Below are 23300 nucleotides of genomic sequence, written 5' to 3'. Positions count from 1 at the left end.
GGCGGGAGATCCAGGGAGACTCCCCTTCCTCCCCGGGGAGGAGTGACGCAGGACCTCACCGCAGGGATCTGCTGGGTTTGGAGACTCCACACCGAGTCGGGTGCTAGAGATAGAAATGCTCGGTCACAGGCCCGGTGAGCACAGAGTGCAGCCGGAGATTGGGGAGACGGGAGTGATTGACTGCTTCTCTCTGGGGGCGCACTGAGGAGCGGGACCCCGAGTTCTTGGCTCCTGGGGCGGAGACTGGGAGGCCGCCATTTTCACTCTCGGCCTCCAAAGCTGTATGGAAAGCTTGCAGGGAACAAAAGCTCCATAGAGCAAACCCGAGCAGATTACTTAGGCAGGACCGGCAAGGGCGGGGCAATTCCGCCTCCGGCAAAGACATTTGGGAACCACGGCAACAGGCCCCTCCCCCAGAAGATCAGCGAGAACAGCCAGCCAAGACCAAGTTTACCGATCAATGAGAATGGCAGAACTCCAGAGCTAGGGGAATACTGCACAAAGAATTCATGGCTTTTTTTCCCTGATTCTTTAGTCTTTCAAAGTTAATTTTTTTAATTTTCTTCTTTTTTCTTTTTCTTTTTTTTTTGTGAATTTTTTTTCCCTTTTTCAACCAATATCTTATCAATCCTGTTTTTAAAAATCTTTTTTATTTTTCATTTTTAGAGTCATATTCTATCCTTTCATAGTAGTTAACTTTATTTTTGGCATATATATAAGTTGTTCTCTCTTTAAAATTTTGGAATACAGTTTATTCTAACAAACCAAAATATACCCTAAATCTCTAGTGTATGGCTTTGTTCTTGTCTCCTGCCTGATCACATTCTCTCCCTTTTTTTATTTTTTAATTCCTCTTCTTTGTTTTTTCAACCAACTTCTTATTTTATCAGTTCCTTTATGAAATCTTTTATAATTTTCATCTTTACAGTCATATTCCATCCCTTCATCATATTTACCCTTATCTTTGTACATATATAAGTTTTTCTTTCTTTAAAATTTTGGGAGGCACTTTCTTCTAACAGACCAAAATATGCCCAAAATCTAGTGTGTGGCACTGATCTATGCACCAGCCTGATCATATTTGATCATATCCTTTCTTTTTTTTATCTTTATCTTTTTTTTATCTTTATCTTTTCCTTTTGCTTTTCTTTTTCCTTTCTTTCCCTTTCTTTTCCCCCAGTTTCAGATCTCTTCTGATTTGTTTAGGGTATATTTTTCTGGGGTCGTTGTTATCCTGTTAGCATTTTGTTCTCTAATTCATCTATTGTCCTCTGGACAAAATGACAAGATGGAAAAAATCACCTCAAAAAAAAAAAAAAGAGCAAGAGGCAGTACTGACTGCCAGGGACCTAATCAATATGGACATTAGTACAATGTCGGAACTAGAGTTCAGAATGATGATTTTAAAGATACTAGCTGGGCTTGAAAAAAACATGGAAGATATTAGAGAAACCCTCTCTGGAGAAATAAAAGAACTAAAATCTAAACAAGTCAAAATCAAAAAGGCTATTATTGAAGTGCAATAAAAAATGGAGGCTCTAACTGCTAGGATAAATGAGACAGAAGAGAAAATTAGTGATATAGAAGACCAAATGATGGAAAATAAAGAGGCTGAGGAAAAAAGAGATAAACAACTACTGGATCATGGGGCAGAATTTGAGAGATAAGTGACACCATAAGATGAAACAATATTAGAATAATTGGGATCCCAGAAGAAGAAGAAAGAAAGACAGGGGCAGAAGGTATATTAGAGCAAATTATAGCAGAGAACTTCCCTAATTTGGGGAAGGAAACAGGCATCAAAATCCAGGAGGCACAGAGAACCCCCCTCAAAATCAATAAAAATAAGTTAACACCCTGACATCTAATAGTAAAACTTAAGAGTCTCAGAGACAAAGAGAAAATCCTGAAAGCAGCTTGGGACAAGAGATCTGTAACCTACAATGGTAGAAACATTAGATTGGCAACGGACCTATCCACAGAGACCCGGCAGGCCAGAAAGGACTGGAATGATATCTTCAGAGCACTAAATGAGAAAAATATGCAGCCAAGAATACTATATCCAGCTAGGCTGTCATTGAAAATAGAAGGAGAGATAAAAAGCTTCCAGGACAAACAAAAACTAAAGGAATTTACAAACAGGAAACCAGGCCTACAAGAAATATTGAAAAGGGCCCTCTAAGCAAAGAGCCTAAAAGCAACATAGACCAGAAAGGAACACAAACAATATACAGTAACAGTCACCTTACAGGCAATACAATGGCACTAAATTCCTATCTTTCAATAGTTACCCTGAATGTAAATGGGCTAAATGCCCCAATCAAAAGACACAGGCTATCAGATTGGATTAAAAAACAAGACCCATCGATATGCTATCTGCAAGACACTCATTTTAGACCCAAAGACACCCCCAGATTGAAAGTGAGGGAGTGGAAAACCATTTACCATGCTAATGGACACCAAAAGAAAGCTGAGGTGGCAATCCTTATATCAGACAAATTAGATTTTAAACCAAAGACTACAAAAAGAGATGAGGAAAGACACTATATCCTACTTAAAGGGTTTTTCCAACAAGAAGATCTAACAATTGTAAATATCTATGCCCCTAACATGGGAGCAGCCAATTTTATAAGCCAATTAATAACAAAAACAAAGAAACACATCAACAACAATACAATAATAGTAGGGGACTTTAACATCCCCCTCACTGAAATGGACAGATCATCTAAGCAAAAGATCAACAAGGAAATAAAGACCTGAAATGACACACTGGACCAAATGGACTTCACAGATATATTCAGAACATTCCATCCCAAAGCAACAGAATACACATTCTTCTCTAGTGCCCATGAAACATTCTCCAGAATAGATCACATCCTAGGTCACAAATCAGGTCTCAACCAGTACCAAAAGACTGGGATCATTCCCTGCATATTTTCAGACCACAATGCTTTGAAACTAGAACTCAATCACAAGAGGAAAGTCAGAAAGAACTCAAGTACATGGAGGCTAAAGAGCATCCTACTAAAGAATGAATGGGTCAACCAGGAAATTAAAGAAGAATTAAAAAAATTCATGGAAAAAATGAAAATGAAAACACAACTATTCAAAATCTTTGGCATGCAGCAAAGGCAGTCCTAAGAGGAAAATATATAGTAATACAAGTCTTTCTCAAGAAACAAGAAAGGTCTCAAATATACAACCTCACCCTACACCTAAAGGAGCTGGAGAAAGAACAGCAAACAAAGCCTAAACCCAGCAGGAGAAGAGAAATAATAAAGATCAGAGCAGAAATCAATGAAATAGAAACCAAAAGAACAGTAGAACAGATCAACAAAACTATGAGCTGGTTCTTTTAAAGAATTAATAAGATTGATAAGCCCCGGGCCAGACTTATCAAAAAGAAAAGAGAAATGACCCAAATAAATAAAATCATGAATGAAAGAGGAGAGATCACAACCAACACCAAAGAAATACAAACAATTCTAAGAACATATTATGAGCAACTGTATGCCAGCAAATTAGATAATCTGGAAGAAATGGATGCATTCCTAGAGATGTATCAACTACCAAAACTGAACCAGGAAGAAATAGAAAACCTGAACAGACCCATAAACACTAAGGAAATTGAAACAGTCATCAAAAATCTCCCAAAACACAAAAGCCCAGGGCCAGATGGCTTCCCAGGGGAATTCTACCAAACATTTCAAGAAGAATTAATACCTATCCTTCTGAAACTGTTCCAAAAAACAGAAATGGAAGGAAAACTTCCAAACTCATTTTATGAGGCCAGCATTACCTTGATCCCAAAACCAGACAAAGACCCCATCAAAAAGGAGAATTACAGACCAATATCCTTGATGAACATGGATGCAAAAATTCTCACCAAAATACTATCCAATAGGATCCAACAGTACATTAAAAGGATCATTCACCACGACCAAGTCGGATTTATCCCTGGGCTGCAAGGCTGGTTCAACATCCACAAATCAATCAATGTGATACAATACATTAATAAAAGAAAGAACAAGAACCATATGATCCTCTCAATAGATGCAGAAAAAGCATTTGACAAAGTACAGCATCCTTTCTTGATCAAAACTCTTCAGAGTATAGGCATAGAGGGTTCATACCTCAATATCATAAAAGCCATCTATGAAAAACCCACAGTGAACATCATTCTCAATAGGGAAAAACTGAGAGCTTTCCCCCTAAGGTCAGGAACACAGCAGGGATATCCACTATCACCACTGCTATTCAACATAGTATTTGAAGTCCTAGCCAAAGCAATCAGACAACAAAAAGAAATAAAAGGCATCTGAATTGGCAAAGAAGAAGTCAAACTCTCACTGTTTGCAGATGATATGATACTTTATGTGGAAAACCCAAAAGACTCCACCCCAAACTGCTAGAACTCATACAGGAAATCAATAAAGTGGCAGGATATAAAATCAGTACACAGAAATCAGTGGCATTCCTATACACCAACAACAAGACAGAAGAAAGAAAAATTAAGGAGTCAATCCCATTTACAATTGCACCCAAAACCATAAGATACCTGGGAATAAATCTAACCAAAGAGGCAAAGAATCTGTACTCAGAAAACTATAAAATACTCATGAAAGAAATTGAGGAAGACACAAAAAATGGAAAAATGTTCCATGCTCATGGATTGGAAGAACAAATATTGTGAAGATGTCAATGCTACCTAGAGCATTCTACACATTCAATGCAATCCCCATCAAAATACCATCCACATTTTTCAAAGAAATGGAACAAATAATCCTAAAATTTGTATGGAACCAGAAAAGACCCCAAATAGCCAGAGGAATGTTGAAAAAGAAAAGCAAAGCTGGTGGCATCCCAATTCCAGACTTCAAGCTCTATTACAAAACTGTAATCATCAAGACAGTATGGTACTGGCACAAAAACAGACACATAGATCAATGGAACAGAATAGAGAGCCCAGAAATGGACCCTCAACTATATGGCCAACTCATCTTTGACAAAGCAGGAAAGAATGTCCAATGGAAAAAAGACAGTCTCTTCAACAAATGGTGTTGGGAAAATTGGACAACCACATGCGGAAGAATGAAACCGGACCATTTCCTTACACCACACACAAAAATAGACTCCAAATGGTTGAAAGACCTCAATGTGAGACAGGAGTCCATCAAGATCCTAAAGGAGAACACAGGCAGCAACCTCTTTGACCTCAGCTGCAGCAAATTCTTCCTAGAAACATCGCCAAAGGCAAGGGAAGCAAGGGCAAAAATGAACTATTGGGACTTCATCAAGATAAAAAGCTTTTGCACAGCAAAAGAAACAGTCAACAAAACCAAAAGACAACCGACAGAATGGGAGAAGATATTTGCAAATGACGTGTCAGATAAAGGACTAGTATCCAAAATCTATAAAGAACTTCTTAAACTCAACACCAAAAGAACAAATGATCCAATCAAGAAATGGGCAGAAGACATGAACAGACATTTTTTCCAAAGAAGACATCCAAACGGCCAACAGACACATGAAAAAGTGTTCAACATTGCTTGGTATCAGGAAAATCCAAATCAAAACCTCAATGAGATACCACCTCACACCAGTCAGAATGGCTAAAATTAACAAGTCAGGAAACGACAGATGTTGGCAGGGATGTGGAGAAAAGGGAACTCTCCTACACTGTTGGTGGGAATGCAAGCTGGTGTAGCCACTCTGGAAAACAGTATGGAGGTTCCTCAAAAAGTTGAAAATAGAGCTGCCCTATTACCCAGCAATTGCACTACTGGGTATTTACCCCAAAGATACAAATGTAGTGATCTGAAGGGGTATGTGCACCCCAATGTTTTTAGCAGCAATTTCCACAATAGCCAAACTATGGAAAGAGCCAAGATGTCCATCGACAGAAGAATGGATAAAGAAGATGTGATACACACACACGCACAGACACACACACATACACACACACACACACACAGTGGAATATTATGCAGCCATCAAAAGAAATGAAATCTTGCCACTTGCAACGACGTGGATGGAACTGGAGGGTATTATGCTGAGCGAAATAAGTCAATCAGAGGAAGACATGTATTATATGATCTCACTGATATGAGGAATTCTTAATCTCAGGAAAGAAACTGAGTGTTGCTGGAGTGGTGGGGGGTGGGAGGGATGGGGTGGCTGGGTGATAGACATTGGGGAGGGTATGTGCTTTGTTGAGTGCTGTGAATTGTGTCAGACTGTTAAATCACAGACCTGTACCTCCGAAACAAGTAATATATGTTTAAAAAAAAGAAGATAGTAAGAAGGGAGTAATGAAGGGGTGAAAATTGGAGGGGGAGACATACCATGAGAGACTATGGACTCTGAGAAACAAACTGAGGGTTCTAGAGGGGAAGGAGTTGGGGAATGGGTTAGCCTGGTGATGAGTATTAAAGAGGGCACATACTGAATGGAGCACTGGGTGTTATACGCAAACAATGAATCATGGAACGCTACATCAAAAACTAATGATGTAATGTATGGTGATTAACATAACAATAAAAAGTTAAAAAAACTAATGATGTAATGTATGGTGATTAACATAACATGATAAAAAAGAAAAAGAAAAAAAAAAACCTAACCAAGGGACAAAACCATCAGGTAGGTGTATTGCATTGCCATTTTTAATGGCATAATGTGAGAATCTTCCAAAGACACGTAGGTAACTACCAGGATGGAGTCATACCAGCAGGCAGGGGCTTTCTCTTCTTTGAGGGGCATTAGTTCATCATCCTTGTTTAGAGTTTGCTATAGTTGCTACTAAACTCTAATTCGTGGTTAATTTAAAAAAAAATTAACATTTCAGTAAATAGAGAAAGGCTCAGAACAACCTGTGGAGTGGGATATCTAAGTATCTATTGTCACGTGGATCTGGATCAATTTTGCTGGTCTAACATCTATGAAAAAAAAAGCAATATCTTAAATAGTTGTCTAATCTTGCTAAATATATGAGAATTTTATAAGAATTCTTCCAGTTCCCATCTGTCCATGAGCCTCTACAGGCAGTTGCTATGTATTTCAGTAGGAAATAGGTACAATTTGTCTTTGAGGTTTTCTATCTCGAAATTGAGTCCCAAGAAACCAAGTAAAAGTCTAACATAGAATAAGAATAATTCCTATTTTCTCAGTAAGGGGGGAAAAAAAAGGAAGGAAAACAGACTCCAGAACATTTTTAAGTGATTAAAAAAGCAAAACTTTTACTCAAATCCTCTTCTTGTGAATAAAACTAGGAGAATAACAGTTTAGCTGAAACTAAGTTTTCTGGTTCAACTTGTGTCCACTCCTATGCAGTACCTAGAATGCTAACTTTGAGTGTTCTCAGGTAACATCTGACTGCACTTTAAATTTCTTCAATTTGTCTTGGTAGTATAGGTATAGATATTGCTTGTATAATCCAGGTATTACAGCATTTCTGTTGCTTATTATCTAACAATTTACCCAATCACCTAAAATTAAAGTCACAGCACCTGGGTGGCTCAACCGGTTAAGCTTCTGACTCTTGGTTTGGACTCAGGTCATGATCTCAGGGTCATGAGATCGAGCCCCGCATCAGCTCTGTGCTCAGTGTAGAGTCTGCTTTGGATTCTTCTCCCTCTCCCTCCCCCTCTCCTCCTCCCCACTCACTCTCTCTCTCTAAAATAAATAAATAAAAAGTAAAATCTTTAAAAATAAATAAATAAAACTAAAGAGTCAGCAAAATTTTATGTCATTCATTTAAAAAAAAAACTTCCATTGAGTAGAAGCATGGACTCTGGTTGACACTTTAGGTTCAGGGCAGAGGCGCACTCATATTAGTATAACGCATGTCACAGGTGTTATACTTGAAAGTCCCCATAGACACCAGGAGTCAGGAAAGACAATAATGAGAGGTTTATGTCTAAATTAAACTTTGAAATATTATCAGTGTTCATTAGACAAAGAAGAGTCTAGAATAGGAAGAAGATCTTTCATATAAAGGAAACAGATGGAACAAAGCTTGAGGTAAAGAACTCTTTATTCAGTAGAGGAAATATGAGACATGGATGATGCTAATCGAGGAGGAGGAAGAATGTTAGACACGTGGTATGGGATGAATTGTGTCTTCATGTGTTGGAGGCCTAACCCCCAGTACCTTAGACTGTGACTCTATTTGGAGACAGAGCTTTGAAAGAGGTGATTAAGGTACAATGAAGCTATTTGCAGGGACCCTAATCCAGTATGACTTGGGTCCTTATAAGAATAGATTAGGATGCACAGGGAAACACCAGGGATACATACACACCAGGCAAAAGCCTTGTGGAGACACAGGGAGAAGGCATCTGAAAGACAAGGGGAGAGGCCTCAGGAGAAAGCAACTTGCTGACACCTTGATCTTGAACTTCCAGTCTCCAAAACCGTGAGAAATAAATTTCTGTTGTTTCAGCCCCCCAGTCTGTGGTATTTTGTTATAGCCACTGGAGCACTCTAACATATGAAACTAGGGAGGGAGGCTAGGGCCTTTTCATGGGAGGTCTCACACATCCTGAGAAGTCTACATCTTGTGGGTTATGGGGATCATTAAAGAGTTACAAGTAGGAAACTAGCAATAGCTTAATGATAAGTTTTATTGTATAAAAAATGTCACTCTGACAACCATGTACAAGATGGAAGACATGGACAGACCAATAGTTGAGTCAAGTGATAATGAGGGTCTTACAGGGACAGGAGTAGGGGTAGGGTAAGGTGAGGATAGAGCTGATGAAAGAGATGTTTCAGATGCTGATTCAGCAGAAGCTGGATCCAGAGTCGATGTCACATTTTGGCAACAAGAATAACACTCAGATATGCTTTGATATTGGGACCTACAGTACTGGAATTGATAAGAATTTATAGAATGAATGAATGTATGTATGAATAATGATTGAATGAAAAGAAAAGTCAGGCCAATTCCTCTTCATTAGATGTATACCTGAGAATAAATCATACTACTCTAAACATAATAACATTCCTACTACTACCGCCCATAAATTACTATTTGCCATACACTGAAAACACAGACAATTGAGTGTTAACTCTAAATATATACGTACAATATCCCTACATTCTTGTATGATTTGTACATCATCTACTTTCCTATCGGTATGTTGATTGATCCTTCAATCAAGGCACAATATGCAGTGCTTTGGTTCAGGAGGGTTGCTATAAAGTAACATCAAATAGATCTCTGCCCTAAAAGGGCTTTAAAAAGAAATCTCCAGACTACAAAACCTTTATTCTTTGAAATGTAGGTAGCAGAGCAAAAAGCACTACAAAGTATCAAAGGAGAAATTGGACTGGTGTGGCCCAAGTGGGCATTGTTTTGAAGAGTTCCGGGTAGAAAAAGGTCCATATGAAATAAACTGTAAAGGGAAACCTTAACTGAACTTTAGGACTTACATGGAGCATTGAGGGATGGGTAGATTTACAAATTTAAAAATCTACAAACTTGCTTCTTTTCCAGAATTTTTTTCTTTTTCTTTAATTTTAAGATTTATTTATTTATTTGGAGAGGGGTGGGGAGGAGCAGAGGGAGAGAATCTTTCAAGCAGAGTCTCCGCTGAGCAGGGACGCGATGTGGGGCTTGATCCCACAACCCATGGGATCATGACCTGAGCCAAAACTGAAAGTAGGACATTTAACTGACTGAGCCACACTGGGGCCCCTCCAGAATTTTTTAAAAAGGACAAACGGAAAGTAAAAAAACAAAACAAACAAAAAAAACAACAACAATACAGAAGATACATCTGCATCGTGTAGGTAGAAACATAGACATCATCTCCTTTACCAATCTGGGTTTAGAGCAGAGGTCAGCAAACTGGTCCATTGGCCAAATCCAATCTGTTGAGTTTTTTCACAGCCTGTGAACTAAGAATGGTTTTTATATTTTTAAATGTTGGGGAAAAAGCAGAAGATTTCTTGACACATGAAAATTATATGAAATCCACATTTCAGTCATCCTCATTCATGCTTCCTATTGGCTGGGGTTGCTTCCGTGCTGCAACGGTAGGCCTGAGTAGTTGTGGAAGAGACCACTTGGCCAACAAAGCCAAAAAATATTTACTATGTGGCCCATTACATGGCCTTTTCCTGACCCCTGGCTGAGAGCCAGGAAAATAAGATCAAAAACCTACATTTGTATTGTCTTTTTGCAAATACTGAATCCTCTGTGCCCTACAATGATACAGAGGTGAGCATCCAGCAAACAGGACCCACACGTGGCTCAAATAAGCATTCATAAAATTAGCATTTTGCAGTGTGTGCTCTACAGGAATTAAGTTCCAAGGACAGATAAAGGCTCTCACATGGGGAAAAGAAAGGTGTTCCTGGATAAATAACTTAGATGCTGAATGATGCTTTAAAGCTTTGATATGCTGATGTGAGTTTTGAATCTACAAACATTTCTGAAGCATGTTCTACCCTGGCATTTTTTTCCACCTTACCCTACTCTCCAATATGGGGCACCAAATGAGACTCTTATGCTTTGACATAGCATTTGAGGGATGTTACATCAATCGTGTTGAAGATGGTGATGATGAATAACATTCATTAACTACTCACTGAATTACTGGAAAATTCAACCACAAAATCAAGGAATACATGATATTCTACTGAGACTTCGTAATCTCAAAAGTTGCATTCTTATATTAACACTGCCAACGCATATCACATACTTCTTGAAGACCTGCAAGAAGTAAATTCTTGGCAAAGAAATCCAGCTTCTGAAGGCAGAGAAAGTCTATAGGCATTAGCGCTGCCTATTTAAAGCAGACCAAAAGGGTTTAATGTAGCAGAAAGCCAAGGTAGCTAGGTTATCAACCGCCACAGATTTCACTCAGAGCCTCTAATCAGCAGGACCACTTGGAAAAACAAACAGCCTGCAAGGGATAATCACTGCTTGGAAGTCAAGTCATGCAAAATATGTTCCCTTTGTGTGAATACCACAAATCGTTGAACCGGCTCCTAGTAGAGACAGCCATTGAGGCTGGTATAATTATCTCACTTATGATTTCTTCAGTTTGGGATTATTCTGAAAATTTTTAACTTCTTTTCTTGATTTTAGATCATGGAGAGAAGTGTTGAAACATGAGGGAGCAGGATAATAAAACACACTGCCAAAAACAAGGAGAGAAACACTGTCAGTTTGTTAAATGGCTTACCAGTGTTTGGTGCTTTGGATTATTTGGCTGCATACTTTACCCACAGTTTTAGTTCCCATTCCCAAAGACAAGTGCACATGCCTAGAAAGCGTCAGACTCAGTAGTTTTAGGAATGGCTGATTAAATCATATACAGACGTCTTTCCTCCCAGGTGTTTGTCTACAAACTGCAGGGTGTCCAGGCACTTCTGGGGAATCACTGAGGGTGTTGGGTAAATACCAAAAGATCGGAGTTTGGCAGCTGAGGTGACCCTGAAACAGGGTCTTGTTGCTCTTTGATATATCTTAAGATATATATATCTTAGGATTTCTCTAATTGATTTCTCTACAATTCTTCATTTCCTTGTAGAGGTTATCCGTTTGTCAAGAAGAAAAAAGATTTGTAAACAAAGACTTTCCTTGTGGAAGAAAAATGAGGATAAAACTGCAATTTTTATAAGGCTGTTGTGAGGACTGAGTAAATTTTAAAAATATATATCTGTGTGTATGGGGTGGGGGTTATGGTTTTTAAAATTGCCTGGCACGAAGTACCCATATAGAGGTATTATCTCTCTTATCTCTCTGTCATCTATCTATCATCATCATCAGAGAAATTTCCATTAAGAAAAACCTTAATTTAAAATCTCACGTTGGTGGGGCACCTGGTTGGCTCAGTCGGTTAAGCGTCTGCCTTTGGCTCAGGTCATGGTCCCAGGGTCCTGGAATCAAGCCCCACATTGGGCTCCCTGCTCAGTGGGGAGTCTGCTCCTCCCTCTCCCCCCTGCTCGTGCTCTCTCTCGCTCTCTCTCTCTCTCTCTCAAATAAATAAATAAAATCCTTAAAAAAATAAAAAATAAAATCTCACGTCATAATAGCTCTAAAATTATCTGTTTAGCAACTTCTGATGTTTATACGTTATGACTAATATTCTTAAAATATGGCGAACTTAGTGTAAAATAGACAAAATGTGTCATCCTAGGTGCTATCATTTTAGTAGTTTTCCTATAAAATCAAAGGACTGATTGCTAAAATACCTACAGAAAATTCTAGAAGGAAGCAGGAAGTATGTGGTTTGCCCTCCAAGTGTCCCAGTGACCTTATTCTGGCACAGACACTGATTTGTGCTGGCCTCTGACTCATCATCAGTACATATGATCTGAGTGTTGACCCACGGGGGAGCCAATCACTATGTCACATTTTCCCTAGACCTGGACCATGGTGGCAAGTCACTCAAGCTGGTCAAATCAGAATGAGTCTCAGGTCTTGACAGCAGTACTAGAGAAGTGACTTTCTCTTTGCTGCCAACTCAAAGGTAGTTAGGCTTCTACTACTACAGCCATCTTGTCACCATGAGGACAACTGTCTGAGATTGAGACCAGTCCATGGGGAGGCAAGAGCTGTGAGGCAGGGGAAAACTGAGTTCTGCTGGTATCCTTTGAGCTCCTAGATCCAGACCAGGGTTAAATAATCCTACCATAATATTTGTTAATAAAGTGAGCCAGTAAATTGTTGTTTTTCTATGAAAGCCACTTTGGGTAAATTACAAAGATGAGTTCTAGCTAGAGGAGAAGAAGCATCAGAGCCTCACTGAGAGGGGTCATAGAGTTTATTGATAAGACTTTAAGAAGACTGCAAATGAATTTTGTATTCTGTTATGAAAAGGAAGCAAAGAAACTACCAAGAATAAAGAACTTAGTATGGGCCTGGCATTCTATATTTATTAAAACCTCTTACCCATCTGAATAATGATTTCGGTATTTGACTCCTATTTTTGGCTTTCAGAGTAATAATTATTGACCTGAACTTCCTGGATTTTACCTGCACACCCCTTAGGTTATAACATTTAGTATCACTTTGAATTTGTGGTTACCTTTTAGGCTAACCCTATTATACCAGTGACACCCAGAAAACACCAATGTTTCCTATTTGTACTCATAAAGAAATGAAAGCTCATCTCAGAAGGCATTTGTAACTGTTCCAGTCACAGATGTACTCATTTATTTAGCCAAGAAATACTTAGTGGGAAACCATTCTGTGTCAGGCAGGATTGTCCACAGTGCAGATCCAGCAGTGAGCAAACAGACAAACACACCTTCCCTTGTGGAACTTACTAGGGGAGGGAGATGGAAAATAAACAAGGTGAATTAAATAAAATGTAGGTGTGATAAGTGGTAAATCAGATGAAAAGGATGTAGGGAAAACTGGGATGGTTAGAAGGATTGGTAACAACCTTACATAAGTGGGACTTGGGGTACTCCACCAAGAAGGTGACATTTAAGTAAAGACCTTAAGGAGGTCAGAAAGAAGAACATTGTAAGCAGAAAAGACTAGTGTGTGCAAAGGTCCTGGGGTGTGATCGTGCTCTAGGAACATGTATATGCTCTAGGAACAGCAAAGAAGCTTGTATACCAGAATGAGGAGGTGGAAGAACCATGGAAGGTGAGATCAGAGAGTTACTGGTGCTAGGAAGTGAATGGAAGAAGAAGGTATTAGATTCAGTAAAACCATATAAGATAAATAGACTGGACTCTTAATTTTCCTGAATGAGTAGAAACCATAGGAAGTTTTAAGCAGTGTGACTTGATCTGACCTATATTTAACAGGATCACTCTGGTAGCATTAAGATAGACTTAGGGTACAGAGCCAGAAACAGGGACACCAAGCCAGAGATGACAATAATCCCGGTAGGAATAATAATGCCTCAGATCAAGATGGCTGTGGTAGAGGGTTAAGGTGACAAGGAATGGGAGACTTTTCCCCTGGTGTCCTGCCCTCTTGCCCTAGCAGATGCTAACCCTTAACCCCCAGCAAGGTTTAACCTTGACGTCATTGCAGTCAAGGAGACTTCCCTTGGGAGTATGGCTATCAAAGCCCTCTTCACACTATTTCCTTTTTTACTTATTTTTTCCCTGCTAAGCTTCAAGTTGTTGGAAATTAGGATCTATATCTTGGTCAAAGTTATATCACAATATTTTGAACAGTGCTATAAAGTAAGCAATCATAAATCTGTGTTTAATGAATGAATGAAATCGTATTTTTATTTCAGCCTTTTAAATTTATTAAATCGTAGGGCACCTGGTGGCTCAATCAGTTGGGCATCCAACTCTTGATTTTGTCTCAGATCATAATCTCAGGGTGGTGAGATCGAGCCCCATGAGGGGTTCCGCGCTGAACGTGAAGACTGCTTGGGATTATCTCTCTCTTCTCCCTCTGCCCCTCCCCTGCTCACACGCTCTTGAGCTCTTTCTCTCTCTCAAAAATATAAATAAATAAATAAATAAATAAATAAAAAGTTTATCAAATCATTCTTTCTTTATTTGTAAAATGGAATAATAACTTCTACTAATTTTGATGAAAGGAGTATATGTGTCCATGCAACAGACCCTGACAAAGAAGAGGCACATAGACACTGTCATAACTCACCAGTGTTTAGTTTATACAGCTAAAGAAAGCTTTACTATTTTTTTTACTACTTTTGTTGAATTTCTCTAACTTTTGAAAACTAATTTTTCCACTTTTTACTTAAAGTACCACTTTACCTTTTTGAATATTTGCTTTACCTTTTAAAATGTTAGCTGAAGGATAGAGAGAAAACTTTGGATTCAGTGTGAAATAAACCAAACTTTTGCAAAAGCTTTGCTTATTCAAACAAAAACTGTTCTGCGAATCCCCCCAAAGGGAGATTGGGTGCTGACCTAATCTCGTTTGCTTTCCTATTCAGTATTCTTCCCTACCAACCTCCCTCAGGGCCTTCAAAGGAATTACCAGCTACACAAAACAACTGCCTTGATGGTCATGCTTACTTGGTATTTCTGGTCTAATGGAAGAGTGATATTGAAATAACAGAAAAGTGCATTTTTTCCTTTTATTTTGATAGCTTAACATTTTGAGGAAGTTTTTCTTTCTATTCTAAAGAAGAATCACATAGAAACAGCAAACGATGCTTAATAGAAAAAAAATACTGTAATACTCCTTAGAAGAAACCAAAAGAGCCATTATTTTAAGTATGAGTAGTTTCCAATTACTGGGGACTTACCACATGAGCTAAAAGGTAGAATGAGTACATTTTCTCATTTACTTCCCTCAAGAAGTCTGTGAAATGTGTACTAGTATTATCACCATTTTGCATATAATGACTCTGAGGCTCAGAGTGGTTAAGTAGTAATTTGCCTAAGATTCTACAGCCTCTAAATGGCTGAGCCTGTACACTAACAACCACATGATACTCATTTCCCTCTAGAAGTGCACGTTCACTTTTATTTTCCCATTTTCTGAGTCTTTTTTCAGGCTCTCACCATCTTACTCTCCAAACATTGCAGTGGACCTTCTAGCCAAAGCAAGTGGAATAGAAAGTTCTAGAAATTCCTTTTTTTCCCCTTGTCCATCATGTAAAACATGTTCAAACAATCTTAAAATGTTGCTTTGATCTGACATCCTCCCTACACATAAACCATCGATGATTCTCATTGCCCACAGAACACAGGTCAAATTTCTATGTCTGATGTTCAAGGCTCTTCATCCTTTGCCTTGGCCTACTTATTTGGTCTTTTCTAGTAGCTGGCCTCCAAACTCAAGGCCACAGCATAAGATGCTGCACTGAAAGTCTGCTCAGCTATGTGCAGTGACCCTGCTTGAAAGGGCCTGACTGGAGACCCATCTGTCTGCTCTCCATGTTTGAAATGTCCCTTGGGCTCTTCTGCTCCATTCCCATTTCATTTCCTTCCAATGCCTTCCACCACCATTTGTCTAACCAGATTTTATCATATACAAGTGACTGCTCAGTTATTCATCTTTGATCATGTCTTTCCTGATCACCTTGGTCAGAAACAATTTCCCTTTTTCAGCATTCAGATAAAATTTATTTTGAAACATATATAGGGTGTTATCTCACATTGCTTTGGATAGTAATCTGTCTAATCTCCTTTACCAGATTTCACTCATCTTGAATATAAGGAATTGCAAGAGTCAGGATAAGTTAGGTTATAGTGCTTTAGAAAAAAAAAAGAAAAAACATTCAGTGGGCACAGCTACAAATGTATGATTCTATTTCATGCTACATATCCATCAGCTCTGAACTTGGCTTCCATGGCACCATCCTCCACCATGTGGAAAGTGGCCAGTCACAATAGCGAGAGGAACATGAAGGTAAAGTGAACACTTGTACTCAGGGCTTCAGCCCAGAAGTGACACATAACATACATCTGTTTACAACTTATTGTGCAAACCAAACAATTGATCAAGGATAATTTCAAGAAAAGTAGGGACTTTCTATTGCACCATGGTCCTGAAAAGAAGGAAAATAATACATATATAAACTTTTCCAGTGACTACCACAACCATATCAGTATCTGTGGGCTCTAAAAGAACCAGGACCATGACCTAATTCTGCATTTCATATCTGACTCAAAACCATCTACCTGTACTTCTCTACCACAGTCAATATAGAAATATGGGACTGAGTAGGCAAGTCCATTCCTTGCTCTGGCTCCAGGTGTCTCATAACCATTAAAGCATAAAGCAAAGGGCGCCTGGGTGGCTCAGTTGGTTAAGCAACTGCCTTCGGCTCAGGTCATGATCCTGGAGTCCCGGGATCGAGTCCCGCATCGGGCTCCCTGCTCAGCGGGGAATCTGCTTCTCCCTCTGACCCTCCCCCCTCTCATGCTTTCTCTATCTCATTCTCTCTCTCAAATAAATAAATAAAATCTTTAAAAAAAAAAAAGCATAAAGCAAAAAAGACCAAAGCAATCATGCCAGGGCAACCCTAGTTGCCCTATGACTGTTTCACACACAACCAACATTGTCCTACTGATAATTAAAAGGAAGGCTGATGTCTTATCTGTGGACTGATCCCAAATCTCAGTGGCATACAAAAATAAGTATGTATTTTTCACTCATACATGTGCAGGCCAGCTGGAGGTTAGTCGATGCAGGCTGGCGTCAGTGAAGTCTGGGTCTATACTTCAGGTTGTGTTCAGCTCTTAGAAGAGCTCCTCAAAGCATATGCATATTCCTCTTGCGATGAAAGGTAGAGCACAAGATAGCAAGCCCAATTTAGCAAGCAGAGTTTATGCTTCTGCTCAAATTACATCTGATAACATCCATCTGATCAAAGTAAAACACACGGCCAAGCCCCAAATCGAGGGTGGGAAAGAATATTCCATCCACCATGAGACAAAACAAGTCACAGGGCCCAAGGGAGAGAAACTACACTCTTCCCATGGATGAAGTGAGGAGACAGTGAACATATGTGAGCAATGATCTAATCTACCCCACCTGATGTAAAAGAAAGAAGAAATAAAATGTGGATTTTATGGTAACATAGTTGATGTTCAAGCAATACTTCCTGCAGGATCTCTCTAAGCCACAAGGATAGATGTGCCCTTGGCCATGGAGCTATGTTCAAGCTGTGTCCTTTGACTTCCCAGACTATATTTTTGAAAGTGAATTGACTGATGTCCTTCCACTGCCAATAACACGAAGAAAATGTTGGGCCCCTAGGAATTTGAAAGCTTCTGTGATTTGTGAGAATCTGTGCAGCTTTGTGGCACTCCAAGCCTACAGTGTTAGAAGTCTATGTGTCGGGTGTGTTGTGACAGTCATTGACAGTATTGCCGATATTACACAGTGCTAGCAAAAGACTCACAATGCAGGGGACATGGGCTATAAAAGGAATTTTGAAGAGGGGTAGACTCCTCGTGCATTTACCAGCAGATCAAGGAGAGGGGCTTCAGCATTTCCAGTCTGAGAATGCACTGGGGTCATATAAGGTGGCATTTGCTTACATACATAATCACGGTTTGCAGGATATTAAGTTTACAATGACCCCAAAACAGCCAATATATTTAGAATAATAGGGGCTGAGGAGAGAGAAAAGAGGGGCTGACACAAGGAGGTATTAATGAAAATCAGATGGTAAGGCAGAGTCCTAAGAAAGGGAAGTGGTGTGTAAATTGTTTAAAATAACCCATTTGGACAACTCTTATTTATGCGGAAGGTCCAAGAAAATTAAGACATCCAAATGTTTCTAGACACAGAATGTAACTCAAGGGAAAACCACAGTGTCATATGCAGGAGCTGTGCAACTGCAGCCTCTAAATTATACTCGATCTTGCTGATGTGAAATGAGCAGATCCCGACGATCTGAGTGAAGCAGGTTAGAACAAGGAGCTGGACTTGAAAATTCCATAGCACTCATCGTGGTCCTAAGCTCTATAATTTACCAATAGGGGCATCATTTTTAGTCCCCAAATTGTGTGCTCTGTGGTGAGGTCAATTTTCACTCTCTAGTCTAAACAAATGGCTACAAGTGTTCGGATGTGGATCCTGCCCCCACAAAAAGAGGATGTGAACCAGTCGTGTCAGACTGGGCTGACCTTCCAGGGTTTGCAGAATGTATGCTCTTTTCAGCTCTGAGAGATGGAAGTAGAAGTAAGCGGGTGAATGCTGTTCCCTATTGTCCTACCAGCTCCCACCATTTGCATTCAGCACCAAGAGAGCTCTTTGTGATGGTGGGAATGTTCTAGATCTATGCCGCCGATAAAATCGCCACTAGCCACATGTGGCTATTGAGCACTGGACATATGGTTAATGTGATTTAGAAAATGAACTTCTGATTTTACTTCATTTTAGTTAAATTTAAACGGCTACATGTGGCAAGTGGCTACCATACTGGTTGTGCAATTCTAGAATCATAAAGTCCTCTGAGCCTCTCTACTCTTTTAAGTACTCCAAAACAGCTCGAATAGCCCCCATTCTGCAAACTCACACTCTCACTGCCAACAACTGAACGCCAAGGAGCAAACAGCAGTATCTTAGCTCTCTCAGTTGTCAAAAGAAAAAAAAATTCTGCTTCTGGGCAGACGTCTGACTGTGTAACCGTTGCAGAGAGACAATTTAGTTCAAAATTATGTGCCACCCTGACTCTACCTGGCAGGTGCCTTCTGTGCTGGCTTTTCTATCTGCAAACTTGAGAAAGATGACAGGGTTTTAAATGATTAACTCCTCTGGGCCACATTACTTAATTATACAGTACATCCAGGGATAGGCACATGGGTCTTTTATGGTAAATGATATGACGGTCTTAAAAACTCATTAATATGTCATTAACCAAGCAGACATTTACTAATTAAACAATTAGCCCCTCTGTTCTTTTCCTTTGTTCCTCCTAGAGATGCTTGGTTGCCCAGATCCCCAATTTAGCAGAAGGTCCCCCCGTCTTTTCCCAGAGAAAAACGCTCATAAAGCAAACTCTGAGACTAAATGATTCACCAGAATTTTTTGTCCAAGTTGGCTACAAAAAGAAAATCAAAGCTGATTCCCATAACATAAATTAATGTGGGTGTTTGTCTAGTTTAAATAAATCATTCTCATCTGTAAATCAATTTTATATATATGTGCAATAGCATCCACCATTAACTGGCATAAACACTGAAATAACAAAACTACATATCCCAGTTAAATAAATACAAACAGACAAGATTAAGGACCTGAAATGTGTTATTATGATTCATCATATAATATCAATAGCAAAGAAATGTGCAATGCTCTTAACTTTTTCTCTCAGATGGTTTTTAACATCCATTATGCTCTTTGCTAATTTTAGCTTAATCATATTTTTGTGCTGAAACTATGCTAAACTGCAGTACAAGGGGGAATATCTACCATATGAAAATAAAATACAGCAAATGTCTTTTGAAACAGTTTTGTGTATTAAAAAAGTAAACTTAAAATGTTTTAAATTCAGAATAGGAAATTCTGAGACCATTCAGAAACGCTGTAACACACACACATATTGTTTTGGTCATATGCTTTGGCAATATTTTGGTTATACGTTTTATGGTTTAATACAGTTTTGGCAACTTTTATAAATATCCTGCTGACCTAAAGTGTTGAACGTTAGCAAAGGAGCAAAAACTGGGTCATAACTGGGATGGTCTAAGTAATGATAAAAGAATACAGTAGAAAAGTGGAGCTCAGATGAGAGAAAGTTCTAAAGCTAGCACATCTGCTGGAGTTGATTGACCGTCTCTTGCCTTCCTCGGTTTTCCACTAGCCTCTCTTTCTGCCTTCCAGGTAGGCAATGAAGCTGATCGAGCATTGACATAATACCCTTTATGATACGAACAGTAGAATATGTCTAGATAACAATCTCAAGAGGTCTAATCTTGTTGAGGATGAGCACACTGATTACCCCCTCCATGAAATGGGTTTGGAATGGGTCTTAGGGACTCTTAGAACATCACCCAAGCCCCCAGTAGCCCACTTTATAGATTTATAGATTCTTAAACTTTACCTCAGACGAGACGCAGCTTTACAATGAAGTTAATGAATGTTAAGTTTCAGGACCACTCACTGGCACAGGATCTTCAAAGTACTGGGAGTAAATTCCAGACTACAAGTAGGAAGCATTCTTTATAAATATTTCTGGTAAATATCCTAAAGGGATCTCAGAAGACAGAGGCATAAATTTCCAGTGCTCCCATTACTTGTTGGGATTTCTTCCCTCATTCTAAATAAATATTAACTTTCACATGAAAGTTGTATTTGTAACTTTGGATACTTTTCTTAAAGAGAACTCAAATTATGTAAACTTCAGGATGCATAAACTCTGGGCCTGTTCTTGTGCTAACCAACGTGTTCACTGCTAAAATTAAATAATAGACCTCTTTTGCTAGAGTCTATTATAAGATGCTATCTGATTTAGCACACAGTTGTGATCTGAATTGAGCACTTAAGTGTTTAAGGATATTCTGCAAAGAGCATCAAGATTTTTATAGCTTTCTGTCAACAGAACCAGACTGGAAAATTCTGGTTCTGTGCAAAAAAATATTGGACTGGGGGGCCAGAAGACCTTGTTCTCCTCACACCCTTGCCACTAAGTAGCTGCGTGGCCTTGAGGAACTCAGTATCTCTAGCCCTTGCTATGTCATCTGTAAATAGATGGAAAAGTAGAGAGGGGGTAAGACCCTTGGTACTCAAAATGTGGTTCCAGGAAGCATTTTAGAAATGCAGAATCTCAAGCCCCCACCCAGACCTCCTGAATTAGAATCTGCATTTTAACAAGATCCCCAAGAGATTCATATTCACATTAATAATTGTTGGAGAAGTACAAACACTGAAATGGTCACCGTTAAAGCTTCTTCCAGGTCTGAAATTTCAATACCGAACTGGATAAAAGGGTACATGAAATTAACTGAATTTTTTAGGGAAAAAATGCAAAATTAAACTTTTCCTCAATTTTATCTTCTCATCACACTCTCTCCTCCCCAGCCACTCTCAAATTTCCCTATTATCCTCAAGCCCAATCCATTGTGCCTATCACCCATATTGTTTGATTCATCTGATTTTTTAGGATAAATTCATAGGTGAATTCCAGTTTTGCTCAACCGTTGCAATCTTTCATAGCTGCAGTTCAAAAACTTTAAACAGTCAAGAAAAAAATCAAATGAAAATGATATACTGTCTTTAATTCACAGGGATTTTCTGTACAAACCAAAGTACAGATGATAACTGAGCTCATAGATATTTCCCCATGTCCTTTAAAATTCTTCTCCCTATCTCTCTCTCTCTCTCACTCTTTTTTTAACAATCATATCTCCACACTCTGCAGGAAAACTACATCAAAACACTCTCATATCAAACCAATCGAGCTTTGGGAGGTAAAACATTCGAAGGTATGACCCAAGTTTTCTGGAAATGACATAAAGCTGCCCAGTGACAAGCCCCTTTTAAATGCTAACTTAACTTTACAAGGCCACTGGGATGTACTTGGGTTAAATGATTCTGTTAAGCATTGGAACTATAAATGTATAAGAAGGTTTTAAAAAGAAAATGTAAGCCTGCAAAAGATTATATTTCTTGTTTGTGCAACTAACAGGTACTTACCTGCATAGGTAGCGATTCTTGCATTACATGCAAATAGGCTTAGAGATAATTTAAGAGCTCTAATCAGTATATACATTGGAAAACTTTGATCCTTAAGGAGGAAAATGGACGTCATCAATAAACTTGGTTCTGACTTGCATTAGTCATGGATTCAGAGAATTGTGAGCTCAGATTCCAGTAAATACCTGTAAGACAGAAGAAAAGCCATTTGACATTTCAACACTGGAAAACATTTGCGTGAGAAACTTTTTCATAAAGAGAAGATCAATCCCCCTTCTACTGACTAAAGACAAAATTAATTACCACAGTTGGCAGGAGATAAATGGTTCCAATGTACAGAATTGTGTAATTATAGCAGCTGCAGAGCTGGAAACCAGCTCCTAACTTTGAACCTCAACCCCGACTTGACATTTCTCCCCACCACCTTCAGTTCTGCCACTAGAAGCATGTTGAAAGTCCCCCCATCTCTCTTCCATAATTACACGTTGGGGTTCAGAAGTAATCACCAGCTCCATTGCCTATATGAAATCTTATCATCCTCTGGTTTGCAAAAGGTATGCTGTATCATCTTTTGAAGTGTTGAAATCTCTAGAGAGAAAAATTTATTAGGGGAAAGTTACTGTTATGGCAACAAAATTAATTCTGCCACAACATGTCAAATTAACCACCCTCCTGAGGAGGGGAGTCAGAGCCAAGTTCAGAAACGGGACAAATACTCGTTATCAATTTCTTTTTTTCTTTTTTTTAAAGATCTTATTTATCTATTTGAGAGAGAGAGAGCACAAGCAGGGGGAGGGGCAGAGGGAAAGGGAGAAGTAGGCTCCCCGTTGAGCAGGGAGCCCAACGTGGGGCTCGATCCCAGGACCCTGGGATCATGACCTGAGCCGAAGGCAGACGCTTAACTGACTGAGCCACCCAGGCGCCCCTCAGTATCAATTTCTTCAATGTTACTTTAGGTTTGAGTAAAGAAAGCTAAGGTAAACATCACAATTTATCTCAACATTCTAATGTTTACTCCAGAACAATGCTGGTTGGACAATAAGAGGTTAAGAAGGAAAGAAATACGTCAGGGGAATCTTTTCTTCCCTCCCCCTTTCTCAAACGGCAAAGGAGATTGTCAGTTAGGCTCTGTGGAGATTTTGGTTCTCCCTTTGAAGCCAAGAGGAACGTTTTTAATCTCATCTTTAATTTTAATCCTTTAAAATATGTAAGTGATTTAGAAATGTACAAGTTAAATTTGGCAGAA

At 39.0% G+C, this 23300-nt stretch overlaps 1 long non-coding RNA gene across 4 annotated transcripts in view; it reads right to left on the bottom strand.

Annotated features, from left to right (window-relative positions):
- LOC116645054 overlaps positions 1-23300 on the bottom strand; it is a 266603-nt gene that overhangs the window by 63399 nt on the left and 179904 nt on the right. For 3 of the 4 annotated variants that reach the window (XR_004301886.1, XR_004301883.1, XR_004301884.1), the window contains one exon: positions 19314-22239. This is a non-coding gene — a long non-coding RNA (uncharacterized LOC116645054). Of the gene's footprint in view, positions 1-19313; positions 22240-23300 lie in introns of those variants that run through there. The other variant, XR_004301885.1, reaches the window with a different exon arrangement.

The sequence above is a fragment of the Phoca vitulina genome, unplaced genomic scaffold (genome assembly GCF_004348235.1).
Source record: "Phoca vitulina isolate PV1807 unplaced genomic scaffold, GSC_HSeal_1.0 scaffold31, whole genome shotgun sequence".
Classification (NCBI taxonomy): Eukaryota; Metazoa; Chordata; class Mammalia; order Carnivora; family Phocidae; genus Phoca; species Phoca vitulina.
Note: the sequence above shows the minus strand (reverse complement) of the source record. Positions and strands in the feature narration are given on the sequence as shown.